Source organism: Humulus lupulus, chromosome 1 (assembly GCF_963169125.1).
Source record: "Humulus lupulus chromosome 1, drHumLupu1.1, whole genome shotgun sequence".
NCBI classification, from domain to species: Eukaryota; Viridiplantae; Streptophyta; class Magnoliopsida; order Rosales; family Cannabaceae; genus Humulus; species Humulus lupulus.
The window spans coordinates 68,416,585-68,434,839 of record NC_084793.1 but is presented as its reverse complement, the minus strand read 5'-3'; positions in this window follow the sequence as shown (position 1 = coordinate 68,434,839).

The following is an 18,255-nucleotide window of genomic DNA, read 5'->3' as shown; positions in this document are numbered from 1 at the left end:
TTATGTGAATTATACTATAATATGATGATAAATGCATGCATATGGGTTTATTTTTAATTATAAGGCATTTTGGTAATTTGGCCCGTTGAGGGCGTAATTGTGTATTTTCGTGCATGTGGGTGAGTTATGAATGGTACCACATTATATGTGGGTTTGTTCGAGCCTTTCGGTATGAGACAATCATGAAATGCAAGTGTTTGGTCTGGTCATAACGGGATTAAGTTCGGGGCTCGGGGTGAGTCTCGGGGTGATTTTAATGGTTAGAACATTACCGGGAATTAAAAGGGTAATGGGATATGATTTATTGGTATTTGAGAATATTGAGAATAACGAGAATTGGAGGGTGTTAATTATGATTAACGAAATAGGTGCGAAAGGACGACTTTGCCCTTGGTAGCTGTTAGGGTTTATTTTAGACTTGAGGGCAATTAGGTATTTTCACCCTTAATGATTTATATCAGCCATTAAGGCTGTAGAAGCTTACCAAAAATAGAGTCTCCTTCCTCCTTCTCTCCTGATGGTTTTTCTTCCCCATTTCTCTTTGAATTTTCAAGCTCTTTTTGAGGAACCAAGCCAAGGGACCAAGTTGTGATAAGCTAGGGTTATGCTCTACCATTGAAGAGGGTGTGTTGCTGAGATTGAGGTGATTTTTTAGCCATTAGAACTCTTGTTCTTGCTCTGTTTTCCTAGTTGAGTTTCAGCTGATTTTTTGAGTTGGAAAGTTGGGGATTGATTGGAGTTTTGGCTAGGGTTCTTGGGGTTGTGGTACCTAGGACATGTGGGGATGGTTTTTGGGTTCATTTGGGGACTTAATTTGATGTTTGGAAGCTTTTGGTTCGGGTTAGAAATGGTGGAATCGAAGGAAGAGGTTTCTGGGAAAATTCTGGCTGAAGGTAGCGCTACAACACCTAGTAGGGGGCGCTACAGCGCTACTTGAAGGGGTGTTGGGGCGGTTTGGTTTTGCCTTGAGCACTAAAGCGCTAGGAGGGTAGCGCTACCCTGTTTCTTCAGAACCTTGTTTTGAGTGTTTTTAAGGGTTTTTGGCTCGGGGTTTCAATCCTTAAGGCCCGGGATCGAATCTACTCACTGTGTGGGTACATTTCGGGGTCCCGAGAGTGGGGTTTAGATCAAGACCCTATATTTGTTGATTTTCATTAATCAGAGATTGTATTTGGTTATGACTAGGTAACCGCTAAAGGATTAAAGGATCGATCGTTCTCAAGGGTCGTTCTTGTTCTAATTCTTGCTCGAACCAGAGTTAAGAAAACTGCACCATGTATATATGTGACATGCATGGTTATTCTTGATGCATGTTGGATGTCTAAATGTGATGCAAGAGAAACATGTGATTAGGGCATGCTATGAATATTGGATATGAGATTGGTCAGAGCTTGAGCCTCTGTGTTTATGCATGATCCTAATTGTTCTAGCAATTGTTAAGTAAGCATGTTGAATGCCCTGTATTCGGATATTTAACATATGATATATGTTTGGTAGCATTGCTTACTTGTGTATGGTACTGACTACTCAGGGTCGGCACTGGTCACGTATTACGGACCTAAGAGCTGAGAACGGCATAAGCATCATGAACGCAGGGCTGATAAAAGATTAGATCTAATCGACATCAGTGTTAATGCTGGACCGACCCTAAGGTCGATGAAAATTCTAAGCGCTTGACTAGTCTAGGACTAGTTACTCAAAGCCAGGGCCAAAGGCCTAGGTGGCGGTTTGTCACATGGCTAGGGAGCGGAATCCCACAGTTGTGACCCTATTGTCATGCGATAGGTTATATTGGTGACTAGTTCACTGAGCACCTATCTGGTTCAAGCTAGTGAAATGATCACCTATCTATTAAGCCCCGGTGACCCTATCATCACATGGCTAAGGGAGTGGAACCCACCTTAGTGACTTGTATAACTGACACTCTTCTATTTAGGGCTATCAGCCCGGTATGGTTACCGGAACCACCAGTATTAAATCATTTATCTTATTTGGATTGACTTAATAGTCATCCACTCAGGAGGGCAGGATTCCTTATCCTGGATACCCATCATTACGTGAATTTTTTTGCCTGCTTGAATAGGGCTATATTTGCTAGGTGTGTGCCTTATGATTTGATGACATGTTATTACTGATCATGAGCATATTAAGTTTTCTTGCTGGGCTTCGGCTCACGGGTGCTATGTGGTGTAGGTAAAGGCAAAAGAAAGCTAGACCATCCTTGAGTTGGAGAGCTTAGGTGGCGATGTGCACATATGCGGTTGCTCGACCGCCACGGCTGAGGGTTGAAAGAGAAACTAAGGTTAAACCCTATTTTGCTGCTTAGATCGACTGTTGTAAATATTTTTCTTGTAATAGACTCTTAAATTATATTTTTGGAATCCCAATGTATACAGTAAACGTTCTAATGAAACGTTACATCTTAACCAAAAATTTTAATCCCTAAACCACTAATCATACTTAGTTACACGATTTTGGCCAAATGACTCGATTAGCGAGTTTAGCACTGTTTATAAGGCACACCGTAACAATCCCTGGAGTTTAGGGCGTTACAATATGCCCTTGGTTTTATGAAGTACGTAGATGAGTCCAGCTCTGAGGAAGGACTTGAACCCCCTAGGACCCAGGAGGTCATAATTTTAGATTCTCCCCCACCTCCGTTTGTAATTCCCGAATTCTCTGATGTGTTTAATGGCTGGATTAGTGGGTCAGGAGGGCCATAACTGTTTAATTATGTCATTGAATGAATATATGCATGTTTATGTGAATTATATTATAATATGATGTTAAATGCATGCATGCGGGTCCACATTTTATGACAGGGGTATTTTGGTAATTTGGCTCATTGAGAGCATATTTGTATATTTTGGGTGCATGCTTGTGTTTAATTGTGAGGCCACATTATAATGTGGATTGGTTCGAGTTATTCGGCATGAGACGATCTTTAAATATAAATTATCGGTTTGGTCATAACAGGCTTAAGCTCGGGGCTCGGGGTGAGTCTCGGGGTGTTTTGGTGATTAGAGCGTTACCGGGAATCAGAAGGTAATGGGATAAGAATATTTGGTATTTGGGAATATTGAGATTAGTGAGAATTGGAGAGCGTTAATTATGATTAACGAGATAGGTGGGAAATACCAATTTTACCCTTGGGGAGACTTTAGAAACTTTAAATGACCTAGGGGTATTGAGGTCATTTGGCTTGGGTTATATTTGACTTTGGTTGGCTGTAGAATCATACAGAACAAAAACTGGGCACTCTTCTCCTTCAACCGTTCATTATTTTCTCTCCATTCTCCTTGAAAGTTTTTGGTCCCAAATTGAAGAATCAAGCTAGGAAATCAAAGCTTGGGGGTTATAGACTTAGTTCATCTATTGAGGAGGGTTCAAACCAGCTTGAGGTAAGAAATTGCCCATGAACTTTAAGCTATGCTCTGTTTTGGTTTAAGTTTTCAGCTTGTGGTTTTGTTGAGGATAGTTGAAATTAATGGAAGTTTTGGTTGGTGTATAACTTGGGTTTTGATGAGGGTGTGTTATAGATGTAGTTTAGGGGTTGAATTGGATGTTTGGGTGATGTTTGGGATTGGTTTGAAGGGTTGGTTTCAAGGAAAAACGCAGGGAAGGAAAACTGGTTTCTTGTTGTCTTGCAGTAAAGAGCCACGGCCAGCACTGGTTGCTGGGGAAGAGCCGCTTCTGTCTGAGGGGCGAGCCGCGGCGCGGCTAGGGAGGATCGCGGCCCTTAGTGGCATTTTGGCCATAAATGAGATTTTAGCTTGGGGATTCAAGCCTTAGGCCTCAGGGTCGATCCTACTACACGGTTTAGTAGTGTTCGATGTCTCGGAGGCTAGGTTTTTGTTTGGGAACCCTTTGTTATTCATTTTATTGATGGAATCCCATAATTGGTTATGACCAGGTAACCGCTAAAGGACCAAAAGGTTGATCGTTCTCAAAGGTCGTTCTTATTATTATCTCTCACTCGAACAGGAGGTAAGAAAACTGCACCCTGTGTATATATGACATGCGTGATTGTTATTGAGGCATGTTGATTGGTAAATGTGGATATGGATTGCCTATTAAATGCTAGCGAAGTGTTGTCTACTTGTATATGTACTGACTAGTCAGGGACACTGACCTAAGAGTCAAAAATGGCATAGCATCATGAACGCAGGGCCAAATGAAGATTAGATCTAATCGATATCAACGTTGAATCGCTCTAAGGCATTAACGCTGGATCGACCCTAAGGTCGACGAACTTATAAGCGCTTGTCTAGTCTAAGACTAGTTACTAGAGCCAGGGCCAAAGGCCCAGGTGACTGTTTGTCACATGGCTAGGGAACGTTGTTCCAGGGTTGTGACTCTAGGGTCATGAGGAAGGTTATGTTGGTGACTAGTCACCATGCACCTATCCTGTTCGAACTAATAAAAGTTCACTTATTTATTAAGCCCCGGTGACGCTATCGTCACAAGGCTAAAGGGAGCTGGACCCAATTTAGTGACTTTTGTGATTGTCACCTATTTGTTTGGACTGATGGTCCTGAATGATTATTATGATCATTGTTGATATTATATCATGCTTTATTGTGTTTTCTTGTTGGGCCTTGGCTCATGGGTTCTATGTGGTGCAGGTAAAGGGAAAGAAAAGCTCACCCAACCTTGAGTGGAGAGCTTAGGTGGTGATGTGTACATATGCGGCCGCTTGACCACCACGGCCAAGGAGTTCTCAGAGGAACTAGGGGATTTATCCTATTTTTGCCACTTAGGTCGGCAGGTTTGTAATTTTGAAACTGTAATGACCATTTTGAGTTGTAAATAACTTGTAAACGTTTTTATGGGCCCATGAACAGTTTTATGTATTAAATAAAACATATCCGTTCCTTTTTGTTTGTTTTTCACCTTAACCTGATAATAACACTTAGAACACGTTTTTAACCAAAGGACTCGGGTAGCGGGTCAAAAAATTTCCAGTTCACCGTAACTGTTCTGGGGTAACTAGGGCGTTACACTGTTAATCAAAGAGTTAGAGGTTATGCCTAGCCCAGTCAATAACCCCGAGCTGATCGTAGTAGATTCCTCCCCTAGCTCGGAGGGTAGGGTCCTTGCTTTTGTTCTTGTGTTCATGTTACTTTAAATAATTATTTCTTAAATCTGAACCCTCTGTTCGCTCTTTTTCAGGTGAAGAGATGGAGTTGCCGAGGCCCCGGGTTTGAGGGATGCTTTTAGGCCAGTGGGACCGGAGCTGGTCCCATGATGAAGAGGGCTAGAGTGACAAAGAAAACAGCTCTGAAGACTGGGGGTACCACAGAGTCTCTGGAAAAAGACAAAGGTACCAGCTCCACCTGGGAGCAGCCACAAAAGAAACTCCCCTAAGATCCAGTAACAACAGTCATAGTTCACCAAGCTCATCCTCCTCTTCCTCGACACATACCTCCCTCAAATCCTCAAGTGATGCAAGGCGAGGCTCCCACCGTCCAAATCCCGGTCAAACCACTCGACCTAGACAAGATCCCCGAAGAATTTTGGGGTACTGTATACGAAATGGCAAGCCATATGGTTGGCCATGCCTACAGAGCCAACGCCAGAGACTTACGGGCTATAGAAGAGCATACTCCTGAGGACATCCTCGAATCTTCTATGGGGATGAACCTCATCGTGAGTCCTTCCTACTTTTTTTCTTTTTCTTTTTTCCTTAGTTTTTTTTATAAACTATTCTTGACTTGCCTCCTTCTTTTGCAGTCTGTTCTAGCTCAATTTTGAGGAATTGCTCGGGTTAAAGCAGGGATGAGGAACTTCGAGTTGCCCTGAGCGCCGCTCAAGAGGGCGAACAAACTGGCAAAGCCGCCCTGGTTTCCTCCCAGGAGGGCGAGCAGTTTGCAAAAGTTGCCCTATCTCCCTCCCATAATCAGGTCATGGAGGTGAGTCATCGCGTGGACCAGCTTCAGGCCAAAAATGAAGAACTCAAGAAGAAGTTGAGCAAAGTCGAGGCCAAGGCCAAGGAGGAAGCTGCGGAGTCATCGACTCAAATAACGGAGATGCTTTACCGTTGCTGGACTTTAAACTAGGGTGGGAACTTCTCCTTTATGCAGCCTGAGCTGTGGGAACCATATCTTGCCAGGTTTAAGATTTGGTTCTCACAAGAACCCTTGGAGACCGCCGAAGCCTCTGAAGCTATTGAGGGAGATGGCAAGAAGGTGACTTCTCTAGAGCGAGCTGACGGACCTCAGTGACTTATTATTTTCACTTTTATTTTTTAAGCTTCTTTAATTAAGTCCCTTGGGACCAAAACAACTACCTTCGAGCTCAGGTCGAGGTTTTTTCTCCTCGAGATGATAATATATTTTTTAATATACATCTAACTTGTGATCTATTCATATTTCCCTTAGTCTATTGTTTTCTCATGCTTATGAATCATTAGATTCTTGTATATTCGAAATCTTAGGGGTTAACTTTAGATCAGGATAGATTTTATCGATATCTTAGCTGTATCCAAGATTTTGCTCGCTTAATTGCATCGTACCCGTTAAGAATCAGGTCGTGGACCTGGTCGTATCTAGGAGTTTTAATAGGCTTAGTAACTTTATACCTGTTAGGAATCAGGCTTCAGACCTGGTTATATCCAGGGATTTTATTAGGCTTAGTAGCTTTATACCTATTAGGAATCAGGCCTCGGACTTGGCTATATCCAGGGGTTTTAATAGGCTTAGTAGCTTTATACCTGTTAGGAATCAGGCCTTCGACCTGGTTATATCTAGGGGTTTTATTTTTAGAGATTTCTCAAACTTAGTTCGCGTGCGGTCTTTTGAAAATTTGAGCTTTAAGAATCCGTTGAATAATCAATTTTTCCAATCTCTAAGTTTTAATCTTTATCCGAATAAGTTGAACTTTCTTAAAAGCTTTCTTCGGTTATGTTCCCCCCCAAGCAACCAGAACGTAAAAATGTTATTGGTTGATTTTACAAAGTGAGCTCAAAATAACAAAACAATAAAATTGGTTACTTAAGAATCCAACTGTTATTAAACTAAAATGACTTTTATAAATAAACCTTACATAAACGGTAATTCCGAAAAAATTAAAGACAACAAAACTATTGATAATACTTTTTTAAGTGTAGGGCATTCCAAGTCCGTGGGCTATTTCTCCGCTTAACCGTACAAGCTTGAAAGTTCCTTCATGCAGAACCTCTACCATCTGATACGGCCCTTCCCAGTTCGACCCTAACACACCGTCCTTGGGATCTTTATTTGCTAAAAATACCCTTCGGAGAACTAAATCGCCTAATCCGAGTTTGTGTCCTTTAACCTTTGAATTGAAATAATGAGTGATCTTCTGTTGATAATGGGTGAGTTGTAATCGTGATGCCTCTCGTTTTTCTTTGATTAGATCAAGGGGTGCATTAAGTAGCTCGTGGTTATGATCTTGATCAAAGGTATTTTGTCTGTGATTTGTCACCATCGCCTCAATTGGGAGCATAACCTCGCTTCCAAAGGTCAGGGAAAAAGGGTTATGTCCCATGGAGGTTCTATGTGAGGTCCGGTAGGTCCAGAGTATTTGTGGGAGCTGCTCGAGCCATAATCCCTTGGCCTCATCTAGTGTTTTCTTCAAGCTTGCCTTCAGGGTTTTGTTTATGGCCTCAGCCTGCTCATTGGCCTGGGGGTACGCTACCGATGAGAAACTCTTGGTTATGCCATATTTTTCACAAAAGTTTGTGAAGAGATCACTATCGAACTAAGTTCCGTTGTTTGACATGATCTTTTTAGGGAGTCCAAATCGACATATGATATTCTTCACAACAAAATCCAGGACTCTCTTCGAGGTGATGGTTGCTAAAGGTTCAACCTCTACCACTTCGTGAAATAATCGATGGCGGCTATTGCATAACGAACTCCTCATTTTCATGTTGGCAGGGAACCAATTAAGTCAATTCCCTATGCTGCAAATGGCCAAGGGGATGAGATCATGGTTAGCTCGACTGGAGCAGCTCGGGAAACTATGGCGAAGCGTTGGCATTTTTCACACTTCTGAACATACGAGATCGAGTCCTTTGTCAACGTGGGCCAAAAATAGCCCTATCTCAGTACCTTTAGAGCTAGGTTTTTCCCCCCAACATGGTCTCTGCAGAAGCCTTCATGTATTTCATTCAAAATAGTCTGTGCTTCCTCGGGAAAAACACATCGCAGGAGGGGCAGCGAATGCCCTCATTGATATAGGACCCCTTAAACCATAACATACCGCGGAGCTTGGTACAACCACTTTCTCGCATCCTTTCGATCGTCAGGTAGCTTTCCGGTTGTGAGGTATTCCACTATGGGGGTCATCCAGGTCAGTTTTATGTCAATCATTCTGACCTCAACCATCTCTGCTGCTATACTCGAACTTTCCAAGAACTCCACTGGGACCACATTCAATGTATCTGCCTCTTTGGTGGTAGCAAGTCGAGCCAGAGCATTAGCGTTGGAATTCTGCTCACGAGGTACTTTCTCGACGGAGCTAAAATTAAACTTAGAAAACTCGCCCTTTACCTTAGCCAAATGGGCCACCATCTTGATGCCTCGAGCTTGGTATTCCCCCAATATCTGATTGACCATGAGCTGAAAATCACTACAACATTGGATGGCTTTTTACTTTAGCTCCTTCGTCGCCCTTAGCCCTGCCAGTAGGACCTCATATTCCGCTTCGTTATTGGATGCTTCAAACCAGAACCTAAGAGTTGTATGGAACCGATGTCCTTCAGGTGAGATTAAGATTATCCTAGCTCCCGATTTTTTTTTGTTAGGCGATCCATCAATGAAGATTTTCCATAATTCCTGCACTGGCCCCTTATCAGCTCGTCCTGAAAACCTGTGTACTCAGCCACAAAATCAGCAAGGGCTTGTCTCTTGATTGCCGTCTGTGGAGTATATAATATCTCAAACTGGCTGAGTTTGATGACCCACTTTAAAAACATCCTAACATTTCAATTTTTTGCAAAACAAACCTTAAAGGTTGGTCAGTTAAGACGTGAATAGAATGTGATAGGAAGTATGGCCTGAGCTTCCTTGAAGCCAAAATGAGACAGAATTCAAGTTATTCTATCAATGGGTACTATGATTCAGCTCCGAAAAGCTTCTTACTTACATAATATACGAGTTTTTGCGCCCGATTTTCTTCTCGAACTAGCACAACACTGATTTCATTTTCTATCACGGCCAAGTAAAGAAACATACATTCTCTGGATGTCAGTTTTGATAGTATGGGGGGTTTAGCTAGGTCCGTTTTCAGGTCACAAAATGCATGTTCGCATTCTTCGGTCCATTCAAATTTCTTGTTTCCTCTAAGCAAGTTGTAGAATGGTAGACACTTGTCAGTGGATTTTGAAACGAAGCGGTTTAAAGCCGCCACATTTCCAATTAGGCTTTGTACTTCCTTACACGACCTGGGTGAAGGCATTTCTAACAATGATTTAATTTTTTCTGGATTTGCCTCGATCCCCCTTGTCTTGACTATAAACCCCAGAAATTTTCCCGACGCAACCCCGAAAGTGCACTTTTGGGGATTCGACTTCATGTTGTACTTCCTCAATATGCCAAAACATTCTTCCAGGTCAGATACATGGTTATTGGCAATCTTTGATTTGACGATCATATCATCGACATACACCTCCATGTTTCTCCTGATCTAGTTAGCGAACATTTTGTTGACTAATCGTTGGTATGTAGCTCCGATGTTTTTCAGCCCGAATGGCATAACTTTGTAGCAATATATGTTATGCTCGGTCATGAAGCTGGTATGCTCTTCATCTGTAGGGTTCATCGTGATCTGGTTATATCCAGAATACGCATCCATGAAAGATACGAGCTCGTGACCGGCCGTGGCGTCTACCAACTGATCAATTCTTGGTAGTGGGAAACAATCATTGAGACAAGCCTTGTTGAGGTTAGAGAAGTCAATACAAGTTCTCCACTTCCCGTTTGGCTTCGGGACCAACACAGGGTTAGCAACCCAGATCGGGTATTTTGCTTCCCTGATAAATTTGCATTTACATAGGCGAGCTACTTCTTCTTCTAACACTTTAGATCGCACTGTCCCCAAAAGCCTCCATTTTTTGGACTTTGCAAGCACATTCTTGTCCAAGTTTAAAGTATGCATTATCACATTCAGACTAATTCCCACCATATCCTCATGCGACCAAGCGAAGACATCCAGATTCTTCCTTAGGAATTCAACCAGCTCCTTCTTCCTTCCGGTTTCAAGATTTTTTCCAATTTTGACAACTGTTGAAGGTACTTCTGGGTCGATGTTTATTTCCTCGAACTCTTCTATCACTTTAAGCTCAGATATGTCTTCGCCTACTCGCATATCGATGTTTTCCCATGGGGCAACCTCGTCATCTTCTTCTCGAGGTTCTTCTGTCCCACGGGTAAATTCCATTACCCGGGACTCTTCACCTCCTTCACTTACGACCATCACCTGTTGTTTGGGTTGTGACTTTCCCTTTATAGCAATGTTGTAGCATTCTCTGGCAGTGAGCTGGTCTCCTCTTACTATGCATATCCCCGAGGTTGAGGGGAACTTCATTGCCAGGTGTCAGATCGAGGTGATGGATTCAAAAGCCATCAACGCGGGTCGTCCCAAAATCATATTATACTCATCCGGATAATCAATTAACATGAACTCAATTATTTTAGAGATAGTTCGCGACTTTTCTCCCAATGTAACCACCAGTTCAATCGTCCCTATGGCCCCCATTCCTTCACCCTAAAATATGTATAGAGTCATTGAGGTCGCCTTCAAATCGGTTACAGAAAATCCCATCTTTTCTAGGGTGGACCTGAAAAGCACTTTTACGGAACTTCCATTATCCACCAGTATCCTCCGTACCCTTCAGGGGGTCATTATGCGGGAATTGAACGTGGCTAGTGTCATCTTCCATGAAAATGATTGGTTGTTTTTCCAATCGTTGTTGTTTCGATAACCACTGCTCCAGGACAAATTCCACACCGTTATGCGTTTTCAGCCCATTAATATACCTCTTTTGGGCCCCGCTGCTCGTGCCCGCCAAATGAGGTCCTCTGGCAATAGTAGTTATATCTCCTCCTACTATCGGGGGAGGTCGACATGATTCATCTGAGCTCCAGGCTTACCTGTCGGGGCTTCTAGAGCTGGATGAGGATTCTGCCCGGCAGGTTGATTGGGAACTACCTGATTTCTGGCGTACTGGGCTAATGGTCTAACCCAAATTAGAGTCTCAATCTCATCCTTCAGCTATCGGCAATCATTGGTGTTATGAACGATGTCATTGTGGAATCGGCAAAACTTTGAAGGATCTCTCTTCGCCCTCTGATGCCTTAAAGGCTCTAGTTTCTTCCACGGGAGGCGATTAGAATTTTCCAGGAAGATATGTTCCTAGGTATCCGTTAGGTCAGTGTAGGTGGCATAAACAGGCTTGAATTTCTCCACAGACTTGTTCTTCTTCGTGTTGTTCTGGTCGCCCTCACCATTCCCCTTCCTTTTACTATTTCCTGCTTGGTTATTCTAGGTAACAGGTTGAGTTGTAGCTGCAACATCAGTCACCGCTCCAGCGGATTGGATAGGAGCCTAGCTGGTTCCTGCGACAGCAGATCGCGCCTCTTCCAGGTTTATCAACTCCTAAGCTTGGGCCAAGAATTCATCTACACTTTTAACTCCTTTTCATTGGAGTTCTTTCCATAGGTCACCTCCCACCAAGATATCTATCCTCATCGCCATGAGCTTGGATCTATCATCAGCGTCCCTAGCTCGTGCTGCAATATTGGTGAATCTGCTCAGATATGCTTTCAGTGATTCACCAGGTTGTTGTTTTACATTGGCTAATGAATCGGCCTCTACACAAGCTGCCTGTGAAGCTCGTAATGCTCTCTTAAACTCGAAAGAAAACTTCTTCCACGAGCTTATTGAATTCTTCTTGTATTGTTTAAACCACTGTCTGGCAGGTTCGAGCAGAGTCGCGGGGAACAGGATACACCTTAGATCAAGCTCGACATTGTGGGCCATCATCATTGTGTTGAACATCCCGAGGTGATTTGATGGATCTATGTTTCCATCAAATGTTGGTATGTTTGGCATCCTAAAGCCAATAGGATATGTAGCTGCTGCAATGTTTGGAATGAAAGGTTCGAGCTCTTCATCTGAGTCGCAATCATCCGCCCCATTTCCAGATAAAAGCCTATTCATATGTTCCTCCATCAAGGCTAGTCACTCAAGGGTTAGGTCCTTGGTCTCTAGGTTAGCTAGGGGTTGTTTAGTAGTTCCCATCCTATTGTACGCGTTTGATGGGTTGTTGTCCCTTTAAGCCTGAGCTTGGTTAGATGGGACATTCCCATTGTCGCGTACGATAGACGAACCTCCCTCATGTCGAGTATAACTAACATCCTCATTACGAGCTGGATACCTTCTTTGTGAGTTCAAATAATCTCCCAAGTCGGGCTGTGGATCATACTGCGGACTTTTAGCCGAGCTCAGATGATTCCTCAGGTCGCTTTTCGACCTGCCCTCATGCTGGTTCCCCGTCCAATAACTTCCATTTGTAAAGCTTACGGCCCGCGATTGAGATCGAGGACCTAGATTCTTAGCACATGCCCGTGGGATGTAACTATCTAATAACAGGGGAGGATTTCTCCTACTGTTCCCATGAACTGGAGCATCTCGTTGTGGGCGAGGTGGTGTAGGATGTCTAATCGGTGATGGCGAATGCCTTATTAGGGAGGTTATCCTCGTTCCATCGGGAGGAACTAAATTAGCCTGCCTCGACTCTACCCCAATGTCCCAAGTTCTCTGTGTCTGGGATTATGATCATGGCACAGGGGGATTTGCTAGAGCATTTTGCCTCCGTGAACCTATCCCAACCCGCCATGGTGGGTTGTTGTGGGCACTCATGGGTAGAAGAAGGCACAGAGCTGGGGTTCGCAGTTCTGACCGACCGACTGACATGCTGATGAAGACTCCTTTGATGACCAGTGGGTTGAGCGCTTCGGTGGTTTCTCTTTGAAGGTACAGAGCTCAGAGTGTTAATCCTGACAGAACGACTAGGGAGACTGGTTATTCATGCCGGACTTATGAGACCCACTTTGCCTCTTTCCGACATTAAGGTCGGTTGCAAGAGGGGGTAACCGAGCTAAGACCTCCTCGATCTGTTTGCTTTAGCGAGATGACTCCTTAATTGGGCATTTTCCATCTAGACGACCGTCAAATATCTTGAATTAGGATTTGGTGGGAGTGACGTTGAACTCCTAGCATCGTCCTGACCCACCAGTTGTTTCCTAGGATGTTGTTGAACATTTGGGCCCCTTTTAGTGGGAACAAAAGTATGATGGGCCTCCCGGCCACCAGGTTGTCCCATCCCATTGCCATGCATCGATCAAGTGAGCACCATGATGAATGTCGACCAAAACTTGTGAAGCACTAATATCCTCTCAACGAAAGCACCAAACTGTTGACGCGGTTTTTCACCAACGACAGATTAAGAAATCTAATAGGGATATCAGTGCTAAATTGTAAACCGTTACGAAATGATAAGAACCCTCTTGTACACACACAAATTTTACGTGGTTCAATGGTTAAAATCCACCTAGTCCACAAGACAGTATTATTGCTATTCTCTCACAATTTCTGCAGATTTTTAGTAAACAAAAAGACAGTCCCCTTCTCTGTCCATTATCCTTGATATTTATAGGGGAATTTCCTAGACAGGTTTAGGTAAACGCGTGAATAAATAAGCTATACATTTAATACAGATTATTCCCATTTACATCGAGATATGATTTGATAACATAATAGAATATACTCCTGCTATCTTGGATAATAAATGATAAATATACAATACAACCTGGGCATTAATAAGAGTATAAGGAACCTCTGAATCTCTTGGGATCCTTCGGTATGCGTTCTGACCTGGTTTCCACGAGCTGGATATCTCACCCGAGCTGGTGTTTAAAGACTATCTGAACCTTAGTTCGTATTAAGCTCAGAGTGCCCAAATGTGGATCTGGCCACTATTAGTCTTGAACTAGACTGCTATCCTAAGAGGTGGTCTGATAGCAACCTGTACATCGTGTATGAATTGGATTGATTCTCGAGCTGCTCACATCATTGTTAACTAGATATCTTACTTGGCTATTTTTCCCGAGCTGAGTAATTAAACTCATGCTAATTTTAGGGTACAACATAAACAAGTTGTAAAAGAAAGATTATTAAGATACTAGAATCCACAAAATTTAAGTTTAACAATATTTATTAGTATATTGATTCCCAAGTTTTAGTAATAGTTAAAATAAATCAAACTATCATTTTCCAAATATATTTATAATTTTAAGCACAAATTATTTCTAGAAAGATAGGATTTTTCTTCACTTTTCAAAAAAAAAAAAATTCAAAGTATTTAATGTGAATCAACCTAATGAAACAACAAAAAATCAAATAACATTATTTATAAGGCAAAACATAATATTTTTGTTCTAAGCATTGGATGTGTACAACTTAATGACACATCTTACACAAAGAATATTATGTTTTGCAAAATGAAGAACAAAGTCTAATGTTATCTAACAATCCAATGTTAGAATATTTTATATGGACTAACATAATTAAGTGTTGCTCACACAGTGTCGGCATTAGCATGTAATGATAACTATATAATCGGTAATGCATGATATTACCATCGGGCCATAATGGGATGGACATAACGTACTAACATGCTCGGGGCCCATGGACACGCTCTAAAACGTCTTTGGTCAGCCCATTAGGCCAAGACAACTAATTCTCTCACATTGGGCATGTAAGCCCAATTGGCCCATAATTCCTTATATAAAGGGTTGTGCTCTTGATTGATGATTTAAGGTGGAATGAGTGTGGCTATGGTGTAGAGAGAATGATAGAGTAGTGTTCATTACTCCCAAGCTCTCCTTTTCTCTATATGTGTAGATCAAAAAGTGTAATCAACATGATTATTAGAGATCAAGGCGATAATTGGAGGTACGTATATTATTATATTAATGCCCTAAATAAAATGTTTGATCATGGAGATTCATGAGCATGATTTGATATTGATTATTGTTTATTTGATGCTCATTGTGTATTAATTATAACATCCAAAACACAAGATATTAAAGATGAAAGAAAAATATGAAGAAAAAAAATCCATAAACTTTGTTGCATTACAAGGGAAATCCACATACAAGAATAAATACTATCTAGTTACAAGTTGTTTCATCATGATCTTAATAATCCTATGAAAAATATTAGAAGCACATAACTAGAATCCAAAATATATTACAAAAGAAATACATACTTGACGCAAAATGGTCTTCCAAAAGGAAAAGAGAAAAAGTGTAGAAAAGATGATAGTAACAAAAAATTAAGCATCCAAAAATGGTCTTGAAATTCCATATTTATAGACAAAATGAGAGTATTAAAATAATCAATTTAAATTAATTAAATTGATTAAATTAACTAAATAAATTAAATATGACATGTAGATGTAAATTTTAAGGTGTAATGATGATTTTGTGGTAAAATATTGTTACACCCAGATTTCGAGCTATAAGATTTGTGATCTCGAAGGCTGGATTCGTTAGAAATGAGCTCGTAATGTCTGGAACATGTGTCTACAACCTAGGCACCGAGCCTGCGAAGCAGAAACAACTTCGAAGATGGTAGCCTCGAAGCCATTACAAGCTCGAAAGATAGACATCAGAACACGTCTGATCTCGGATGGCCTCAGATCAGGGGGCTTCGAGCCTGATATAAGTATGAGCTCGAAGTCGCATGACCTCCGGGAAATGTCATAGCTCGAAGGCCAGTAAGAAACCTGGGTGGTAACAGCATTGACAATGTAGATTGATAACTTTGAATAACCTAGTGAGTCATTTTGGAGAGACGCGGTCTACATTGATTGCTGTAAATCCCCTATAATCAAGGGATATTTATTATTCAGTTATACGCCCCCTGATCTTCAGGGGACGTTTCCTTGTATATAGGATTACAGGCTTTTAATGCCATTAAATTTATTTGCATATACAGAATAACTTCCCGAAATGTGTGGGAGAGTATTATGAGAACCTCCTCTATAAATAGAGAGGTCATACACCATTGTAGAGGACAAAATTTTTGTGATCTTGAGAGAAACTCTGGAGAATTCATTCTTAAAGAATTTCCAGAAATCATCTTAAGTTTTAATAACAAAGACTCGTGGACTAGGCAGAGTTAACTGTTGAACCACGTAAAAAATCTCATTTGTGTTATCATATTTTTCTTGGCCATAACCAATTATTATTTTCGTGCTCTTATTTCACTGTTGACGAAAAACGGCGTCAACAAATATGTAGAAAATTTTGGTAAAAAGGTGGAGTTGTTGGACAAAGGGACAAGGGGGAAAATTGATGGGCTCAAAAGAGGAGGAGGCAGCTGGGTTTTGGTGGTTGTTGGCAACTGGGCCATGGGCTTGGAGTAGCAGGGGGAGGCGCATGGGCTGAAGGCTGGGCAGGCCCAGGTGGGCTAGTGGGCGCAGGCCCAGGGGGCAGTTGGCTAAAGGGAGGCTCGGGCCGGGTCGTGGGTACGTGTCAGGCTACTGGGGTAGGCGGGGCAGGTACAAGAGCTGGGGCAGGCACATGGGCCAAGGCTGGAGGCTAGGCCGTGGGCTTTGGGCAGTTGGGCTCCTTTTTCCTCTCAAAAATACCAAATTTTGCTTCATTTCTTCTAGTTTTAGTTCTTTTCCTTTCCTTCATTTTTATTGTTTTTCAAGAGCCAAAAAATACAACATAATCCCTATAAAATAAACATAAATTAAATCAAAACTAAATATTTTTAATAATAAAATATACAACATAAGTTTCATGAATATATTTTATTAAAATTTAATTTACTTCGACATTTATGCTCAATAAAATCACATTTCTAACTTTTAATCTAACAAAACTATTTTCAACTAATTAAATTACAACATATTACAATAAAATATCTATAAAAACATATAAAAATCTAAAAAATTACTATAAGACTAATAAATTCAAAATCACTTAAAACTTAATAGATTACTTAAAAATTCAAAGACTAAACAACAATTAGCATAAAAATTGTGGTAAAATAACTTTGTTTTATAGAATTATCTTGTATTTACTTAAATAGTTTTGCCGCCATTATCTTTTTTTTATGACAAAAGTATTTTTTTAACGGTAAAATTACTTTATGATAGTTAAACGTTCAATTAGTTGACATTTGTCAGAATTTATTTATCTAGCCCATAAAATAATTTCAAATATAATTTTTGAAATAAAAAATTATTTAAATTGTTATATATTATTTAAAAAAATTAATTCAAACTATAAAAAATATTTTTTTCAAAATTCAATTTACAAATTAAAATCTAACCTAAATAAATCAAAATATACTAAACCAAATCTATAATATAAAAGCTAATTTAAACAAAATTAAGTCATAAATAAACATTTTGAATTTTTCTATATGATTTGGTAGGCGAGACAATTTTAACTTAGTACAAATATAGACTTATTAAGTTCAACTTTATTATCATGTTAAAAAAAATCACAACAAAATCTCAACACAAAACAAAGATACGGTATTTATGTTCCTTATTTCAAAACAAAAACCACAAATTTCTTGTATCAAACTATTTTTTTCTTTCAAAATTGTATATCATTTTGGTCTCATCTACTTAATTATCAGTTTTAATTATAGTAAGGATATGTTTAGAAGTTAATGCGTAGTTGCTAGGGTAGTCGTTATACTATATTTTAAAATTCATTTTGCGTTTGGATGTAAATTAATGATTATATTTGAATGGAAAAATACCAAAATAGCTCTTATATTTTAAAAAATTACTTAATTGAATCATATGTTTTGTTAAATGGTATTTTAAATAATGTATTTTGCAAAACAAATCAAAATAGTATCCTAAACTTGATTTTAGTTCTAGTTCATGGGTTCAAATGAAACAATTCTTGTCATAGTACATGCAATAACATTTTTGTCATTTTATATGCTACAACATTTTTATCATATTAAAAAATATTTTGACTATAATTGAGTTAATGATTTTTGAAAAGATAGGAGCAATTTGACATTTTTCTTATTTGAATTTACACTGTTATGTTTAGCAAGAAAGCCGGTAATTACACAATATAAAATATAGTTTGTGATGATTAATATTTAAATTTGATAGTATTTAGTAGAAAAAACTAAAATAAACTGTATTTACTTAAAATATAAACAAGGTGAAGTTTCACGTTT